Below are 8,664 nucleotides of genomic sequence, written 5' to 3'. Positions count from 1 at the left end.
TGTGTCACTGCCACATCACCAACTGTCCCGTTAAAATGAATGGGACTGTCACTGAGTCAAAAGTAGGTCAGAGGAGGAGCTGCTGCGGGATAGATTTTTAGATTTTTTTAGATTTTATTTGTGATTTATAGGCCGCCCTTTTCCCTGAGGGGACTCAGGGCGGCTTACAATTCATGGGAGGGGGAGTGCAAGACAAAACATAAGACAATACGTGAATGAGAAGAAAAAAATAAAGCAATAAAACACAACTTTCATTCAACATTCGGGTGGGGCGAATTAGAATCTTATCCCCAGGCCTGACGGGATAGCCAGATCTTAAGGGCTGTGCGGAAGGTATGGACGGTGGTGAGGGTGCGAATCTCCATGGGGAGATCGTTCCAAAGGGTCGGAGCTGCTACTGAGAAGGCTCTCCTCCGCGTAGTCGCCAGTCGGCACTGACTGGCGGATGGAACTCGGAGGAGGCCTAATCTGTGCGATCTAATAGGTCGAAGGGAGGTAATCGGCAGGAGGCGGTCTCTCAAGTACTCAGATCCACTACCATGGAGGGCTTTATGGATGGTAAGTAGCACCCTGAAGCGCACCCGGAGATTAACAGGTAGCCAGCGCAGCTCGCGGAGGATAGGTGTTATGTGGGCGAACCGCGGTGCGCCCACGATCACTCGCGCGGCCGCATTCTGGACTAGCTGAAGTCGCCGGATGCTCTTCAAGGGCAGTCCCATGTAGAGCACATTGCAGTATTCCAGCCTAGAGATCACAAGGGCTCAAGTGACTGTTGTGAGGGCCTCCCGGTTCAGGTAGGGTCGCAACTGGCGCACCAGGCGGACCTGGGCAAATGCCCCCCTGGTCACAGCCGATAAATGATGGTCAAGAGTCAGATAGAGATGACACCTGCTCTTTTAAAATTATAATTTAAATCAAATTGATTTAAATCAAGCCCCTTTTCTAGAGACTAAATGTAATAAATCCAATCCAATCCAATCCAACTTAAATCGTGATTTAAATCGTGACTTAAGTCGTGATTTAAACAATGACTTAAATCGTGACTTAAATCGTGATTTAAATCGTGACTTAAATCGATTTGATTTAAATCATGACTTAAATCGATTTGATTTAAATCAAATCTACCCAGGTTATCAACCGACAAGTTGCTACTTGGTGATACTTTTTGTGTGCTAGCTTCTAACAGTAAGTATAGTAAAAAAATAAAACCTGAACTCATATTAATTTCATTCATTTAGAGCAGTGGTGCCCAATCTTCCCAGCTTGGCTGCCCGGCTCGACCTTACGTGGAGGGTGAGGGTGGCAGACACCCAGGCGTGCCCACAGCTCCATTTGTACGAACAGTGGATGTGTGCACCTTCCACTCGCACAAATGGAGCTTCATGCATTGAGGGGGGGGGGCAGTCCTTGCCCTTGCGTGTGAAGCTCCACTAACATACCCAAATAGTTTCACCCACAAGCCCAAGCACCCTCCACTTGCGCGACTGGAGCTTTCCATGTGCACATGTCCATTTCTCCCACGGCTCAGTTTCAAACAGGCCACGGCCCAGAAGTGGGGCATGGCCCAGGAGTTGGGGACGCCTGATTTAAAGAGTTTCCAATTTAATCCTCCTAAAACCAAGCTTGGGACCTTCTGAAAAGGGTTAAGAGACCTGCATACTTGAGATTGTTTTTGATTGGGGAGGAGGAACGCTACATTTTACTGTGTGTCATCCGGTATTCCTGAGGAGTTTTAGGGTGGGGTACGTTATAAATGTACTTAAGACTCCCCCATCCCAATATTATAGCAAGGTTAGTTGCTGTAATAAACCTACTGATACATCTCAACATGTCAGCATGCGAACAAGGGAGGGCAGGGGAAAGCAATATATAAGATGACCATTAATCACTTGGCAAATTTGAAGATGTGTGGGAAACAGTCTGCTTCGTATCACTAGCTGTTTTCATATAATTAACCCTCCAATAATATTGTACTGTACTTATCTCATGGCAAGACGCCCAAAGAGGAAACCACAAACATCTAACCACAAAATAGCTGTTCTTTTCCGTCCCTGGCATTACAGGTTAGCTCACTGGAACAGAATCCTAGGTATTTAGCAGTGGAATACTACATATTTCCAAAGTACTAATTTCTAGTAATCTCTTAAAACCTGCAAATGCTTTCTGAAACATGTGCAGGCCTGTGAATGTCAACTGTATTTCCAAGATAACTGCATAACAACATTTGGGTAGAACTCACATTATGATGTTATGAAATACACACGTTGAATTCATGGTCTAAATGAACATGAAGACAGCTATGTACATTTTATTTATTCACCTAATCAAATTCTGAGTGGCATATGGTTTGTTGTTCTTTAAATTTAAAAATAAACATATATTTTAATCAAGGTTATGGCTCCTATCTTTTAATGCAAACTTCTAAATCATGATGGCCAAAGCCGAGGTGGCGCAGTTGTTAAATGCAGCACTGCAGGCTACTTCAGCTGACTGCAGTTCGGCGGTTCAAATCTCACCGGCTCAGGGTTGACTCAGCCTTCCATCCTTCCGAGGTGGGTAAAATGAGGACCCGGATTGTTGTTGGGGGTGATATGCTGACTCTGTAAACCGCTTAGAGAGGGCTGAAAGCCCAATGAAGCGGTATATAAGTCGAACTGCTATTGCTACTGCTAAACAAGAAAAAGGCCCTATTTATATTTTTGAAAGGGAACCTGAAAAAGCAGCACTGGATGTTTAATTTAAAAGGCAATTCACATCTAGGGAACTTCTAGTTTGTTTTTAAACTGCAGCCTGGCCGAGAGCGAAAAGAAAGAAAGGAACCAAATGTTGTAAAATTCAAATGCTTCCCACCATCACCCTTGTAACATCAGCCATGTTCTCAGCGGAGTTTCAGGAACCGAGAGCTGCAAATGGGAATGTGTCTCGTTGTTGGTGACCCAGTCCTAACCATTCTGGGCAACTGGGACACAGAGGTCTGCTGTAGCCCCAAGCAACTTGTCCTCAGAGGCCTGAGAACCAAACCAGCTGTTTCTCCCTGCCCCCCCCTCCTTGCCCCTACCCAGGGCTATTATTTTGTATCTGGGGATGACAGAAACATGATTAACAGCTAAAGGCCAGTTCCCATAATGCACCAAAGGGACAAAAGGGCTTTGTGACCGACAAGAGGGAATCTTAAAAAGGAAACCAAGCAGCCTCACTCATTCTTCCCGGAATGGCTGTGAATGGAGACAACCCGAAACTTTAGCCCTTAAAAGCTTCTCCTGTTACTGCAGGCTCACCTTGCAGGCAAATGCTTTCCTGAGAGGCGGAGAAATCAGCCGCCTATTGGAAATGCAAACCGCTGTTCCAAGCCAGAGATAATGGTTGGGAATGGAGGAGCTGGCTTGTAATTCAGGACTAGCTTGTCTGCAGCCCCGATTTCCTCTCTGACAACATCACTACGGACTTTATCTGGGGGGAATTGTAGGAAGTTATCACCCAGCCCTCTCCCAGAAAAAATGAAATATCCTGGGAATTATTGAAAAGGCAGAATATTACACTTCCCTGGATGTGAAAAGGAAGAAAGGGTAAGCTCCCTGCAGCTTCTTGCCGAGAGAGAACCGAGGTGGCGCAGTGGTTAGAGTGCAGCACTGCAGGCTACTTCAGCTGACTGCAGTTCAGCAGTTCGGCTGTTCAAATCTCACCGGCTCAAGGTTGACTCAGCCTTCCATCCTTCCGAGGTGGGTAAAATGAGGACCCGGATTGTTGTTGGGGGCAATATGCTGACTCTGTAAACTGCTTCGAGAGGGCTGAAAGCCCTATGAAGCGGTATATAAGTCTAACTGCTATTGCTATTGCCCCCCCCCCACTTTGTCAATGGGCCATTAAGATGCCCAAGCCAGTCCCTTTATATAATAAAGAGTTCTCCCCTTCAGCTCCAGGATGGTGGGATTAAGGCATGATTAGCCTTTAGCCACTCACCACATGGCATCTGAGAGCTCAACCAAACCTGGATTAAAAACATAGCCTAGATAGTTGCCCCTGCTTGGCCCTGTGGGAATCTGACAACCAATCAGAATGCATTTCTTACACAGGAACAGGAAACAAAGAGGTGGGGCTGAACAGATTATAAAAAGCCCAGCAAGCCCCTCCTTGGCCCCTTCTTCACCCAACATTGAAGCATGTGATCAACTTGTCTGTTCAGGGCTCAAGCCATGTGGTCCTGTCCACCAATAAACCATCTTTCCAAGCAGCCTCCATGTCTCCAGTGTCTTTTTCCCCACTTGGAGCCGAACCCAGAAGGACATTTCTTTCAACAAAATGAAAGCCATGAATGCAGGCCAGCAAGGTACAGTTAGCTTCAGGAGTGTGTGTCTCTCCCAAACAAGTCAACAGTAAACAGTAACAGAGTTGGAAGGGACCTAGGAGGTCATCTAGTCCAACCCCCTGTTCACGCAGGAGACCTGTACTAGGGATTCGAACCGCCAAACTGCCGGCGATTCTGATCGACAAGGGTCTTAGCTACTGAGCCACCTAGTCAGACAAGGGGGAAGTTACATTTCTTTCTGTGTGTTGATTTTTTTTAAAATCCCAACTTTTATTTCTTTACAAATAACTCAAGGCAGTGAACCGATTTAATACTCCTTCCTTCTTCCTGTTTTTCCCCACAAAAACAATCCTGTGAGGTGGGTTGGGCTGAGAGACAAGGACTGGCCCAAAGTCATCCAGCCAGCTTTAATGCCTAAAGCGGGATTAGAACTCACCATCTCTTGGAGACTGGCCCAAAGTCATCCAGCCAGCTTTAATGCCTAAGGCGGGACTAGAACTCACCATCTCTTGGTGATTGGCCCAAAGTCATCCAGCCAGCTTTAATGCCCAAGGCGGGACTAGAACTCATCATCTCTTGGTGACTGGCCCAAAGTCATCCAACCAGCTTTAATGCCCAAGGCGGGACTAGAACTCATCATCCCTTTGTGACTGGCCCAAAGTCATCCAGCCAGCTTTAATACCTAAGGCGGGATTAGAACTCACCATCTCTTGGTGATTGGCCAAAAGTCATCCAACCAGCTTTAATGCCGAAGGCGGGACTAGAACTCATCATATCTTGGTGATTGGCCCAAAGTCATCCAGCCAGCTTTAATGCCTAAGGCGGGACTAGAACTCACCATCTCTTGGTGATTGGCCCAAAGTCATCCAGCCAGCTTTAATGCCTAAGGTGGGACTAGAACTCACCATCTCTTGGAGATTGGCCCAAAGTCATCCAGCCAGCTTTAATGCCTAAGGCGGGACTAGAACTCACCATCTCTTGGTGATTGGCCCAAAGTCATCCAGCCAGCTTTAATGCCTAAGGCGGGACTAGAACTCACCATCTCTTGGAGATTGGCCCAAAGTCATCCAGCCAGCTTTAATGCCTAAAGCGGGATTAGAACTCACCATCTCTTGGAGATTGGCCCAAAGTCATCCAGCCAGCTTTAATACCTAAGGCGGGATTAGAACTCACCATCTCTTGGTGTTTGGCCCAAAGTCATCCAGCCAGCTTTAATACCTAAGGCGGGATTAGAACTCACCATCTCTTGGAGATTGGCCCAAAGTGGAGTGGAGTGGAGTGGAGTGGAGTAGAATGGAATGGAGCGGAACAGAACAGAGAACAGAACAGAACAAAAAACAGAACAGAATTCATTATTGCCCAAGGGTAATGGGACACACAAGAAATTTGTCTCCGATGCATAAGCTCTCAGTGTACATACATGCAATATATGAGCTTTATTTTTTCCTTTCAATTGCAGAAAAAGAAGCAGCTGCTGTAGAAAGATCCTGTTCTTACATTCCACAATTTCATGTTTTTCTTAAGAAAAACATTTTCACAGAGGGTTTTTTTAAAAAAATTATTATTATTATTATTACTCTGCCTCCCTTAAAAAGCAAACCCTTGCAACTGAGGAAGATGAGGCCAAATCAGGCCAGACCAAATAGGGCTGTGATGCAGCTGAGAAGGGACTACAGAGCTGAATCCCAGAATATAGAGGGCCATAAAGCAGAAAGTTTGGGGCCAAATAATTCTTCAAGTTTCTTCCAACATTGCAAGCCTGATTTTATACTCAAGTTATATTTGTCTTGTGAGAATTTCATCAGAGGACCCATAAGCTAGGAAACAGCAGCATTCTTTGAAAGGGCTCCAAGGAGAATGATCAACAAGCTGAAATAACTTTTACCGACAATCTAAATCATAAACCCAGCTGAAAGCACCTCCGTGCTAGATTTTCCAGAAATAGTTTTTAAAATAAGAGGCAGATGGATTTAAAACTGGTGCCATAAAAATGTATATAATATGCTTCCATTCCATTCTATGAAGGTTTTTTTTTTTTGAATGCACAGTAGCACTTACACATTGTAAGAAAACAGCCTCTGGACGTCAATTGCTTGATATTAGGGCCACCGCAGAGAAAGTGGAAGCTTATTAAATTAGAGGTTGCAGAATAAAAGGTTCCAAAAATGGATCTTGGCTTGGGAACATCAAAAGTGCTTCTCACTCACATAGCTGATGGAATTACTGCAGCAGTTAAATTTCATCCAGCTTCACTTCAGCAATCTTTGTGGATTTCTAAATTTATGTATGATGGTAAAAGGATACCTGCACACATTCTCACATATTCACCATGGGAATGGCAAATAGCAGCAGACAAACTATATGCATTGTCTAGGTCAGGGGCGAACTTCAACTCCCAGAATTCCCGAGCAGCTGTCAAACAGCAAATCAAACAGTCCAGAACCAGACCACAACTCAGAAGTATCGAAAAAGCAACCCTAATTTTACATCACCAAACACCAGTGGTGGGATTCAAATAATTTAACAACTGGTTCTCTGCCCTAATGACCAGCTGGGTAGGCGTGGCTTGGTGGTCATGTGACTGGGTGGGTGTGGCCAACTCAGCATCACTCACTTCACCTTAGCTGTTACAATGCAATAAGGGTTAACTGGAGAGGCAGTTTCTGTAAGCAGGACACTAAAGATCAGGCTAGAAACAACACCAGAATGTTTCCTTCCTGCCTTCCTTGCAGGATTAGTCCAGTAAAGTGGAAAAAAACAAAAGGAGATTTCTTCCAACAACGGTTCTCCCAACTGCTTAGAAAGTTAACAATCGGTTCTCCTGAATAGGTGCGAGCTGGCTGAATCCCACCACTGCCAAAGACCATGCCGCAGGCCAACAGCCAATCAACAATCAGACCATGACTCAGAAGTAACAAACAGCATCCACATTAATTTGCATCACATAAAAAGGTATTTAACGGCCAATATTCTGACAGACGAGCACAATTCAAAGTGCACTGACGATGACTCCTCTAATAGTGATGAAACATTTGCAACCAAATTGCCAAGCTTGGAGCTCAAACCAAACAGCCCAACTACCAGCCCAAGCTACTAATATTCAAACACATTTCAACTATTTGGGCCATTAAAAAGCCTGAGCCAGTCTATTCTACATAACAAAGATCTCCCCCTTCAGCTCCAGGGTGATGGGATTAAGGCATGATAGTATTAGCCCTTTACCCATCTCACCACAGGGCACCTGAGAAGAAGCAATGCTCAACCATACTTGGACTCAAAACACAGCCTAGAGTTGTCCCTGCATGACACCATGGGAGTCTGACAACCAAGCAGAATACAAGATCAATATCAAAGGCCAGAAAGGGCATGAAACCAGGGAGTTTCAGCATCTCAGTCTCTTTTTCTTCTTCACCCAACATCTGGAAGCATGTGATCCCCCTTTTCTGTTCAGGACTCAAGCCATGTGATCCTGTCCACCATTAAAACCATCTTTCAAAGCAACCTCCATGTTTCCAGTGTCTTTTTTCCCACTTGGAAACTGAACCCAGAAGGACATTTCTTCCAACAGATGACTGTGTAGATATTATGGTTTTGAAAACAAAAGATAAAAGATTGTGTTACCTGAATCACAGGTTATTTGGTCCTATTTAACTGCTTTGGCTCATATTTCTTTAAAACACTTCTGCAAAAACTGTAGGAAGGGGGGGGGAATACGCTATCATTAAGATATTTCATGAAATGGGACCCCAATCTCAAATTCCAGTTAGAATTATAAAAACTCATTAGTCAGGGAGCAAATCCGAAACGAGTAAAACGAGAACTCATATTTACAAAAGTGGATTTGACTGTTCTCAGCCTCAAATGAGTCATTTTGGAATACGTTTTAATATTTAACGTTAGCAAAACTGAAAATCCCAATGTTTAATTATAAACTACAGTGTTAAGTTCCATATGCCCCTCCTTTTTTATATTCTTTTTTTACATACTTATTTGCACACATGAGAAAGTGATCTTTAACGACTCCTTTCCACGGACAACTCTAGCTTTACATGTTCCTTTCCAATGCTTAGTACAAAATTCAGACACATCCACTGTGAATCACTGCTAAGGATTTATCACCATAGTAACTAATCTCGCCTATTGTCCATGCAACTTAAAGAAAATTGCTGGATGTCTTAAAGCGATGTTGCAATGGATCTGCATTAAGTACGTGTCATGAACAAAATGAAATATTTAGCCTATAAAATTTTTACTGGAATCATTCAGCATTTAAAAGAAGCCGTCCAATTCTTTGGACTCAATTCCAGAAAGATGATTTGCTATATATGTGGGAGAGAGCCAACAGCACATCAGTTTGC

General features: G+C 44.2%; 1 protein-coding gene across 1 annotated transcript in view; it reads right to left on the bottom strand.

Moving 5' to 3' along the window:
- Nucleotides 1-8,664, bottom strand: part of TMEM135 (transmembrane protein 135) — a 177,313-nt gene that overhangs the window by 46,163 nt on the left and 122,486 nt on the right. The window lies entirely within an intron of this gene.

Source organism: Thamnophis sirtalis, unplaced genomic scaffold (genome assembly GCF_051295495.1).
Source record: "Thamnophis sirtalis isolate CommonGarterSnake01/CBP01778 unplaced genomic scaffold, rThaSir2_p1.2 scaffold_8, whole genome shotgun sequence".
Classification (NCBI taxonomy): Eukaryota; Metazoa; Chordata; class Lepidosauria; order Squamata; family Natricidae; genus Thamnophis; species Thamnophis sirtalis.
Note: the sequence above shows the minus strand (reverse complement) of the source record. Positions and strands in the feature narration are given on the sequence as shown.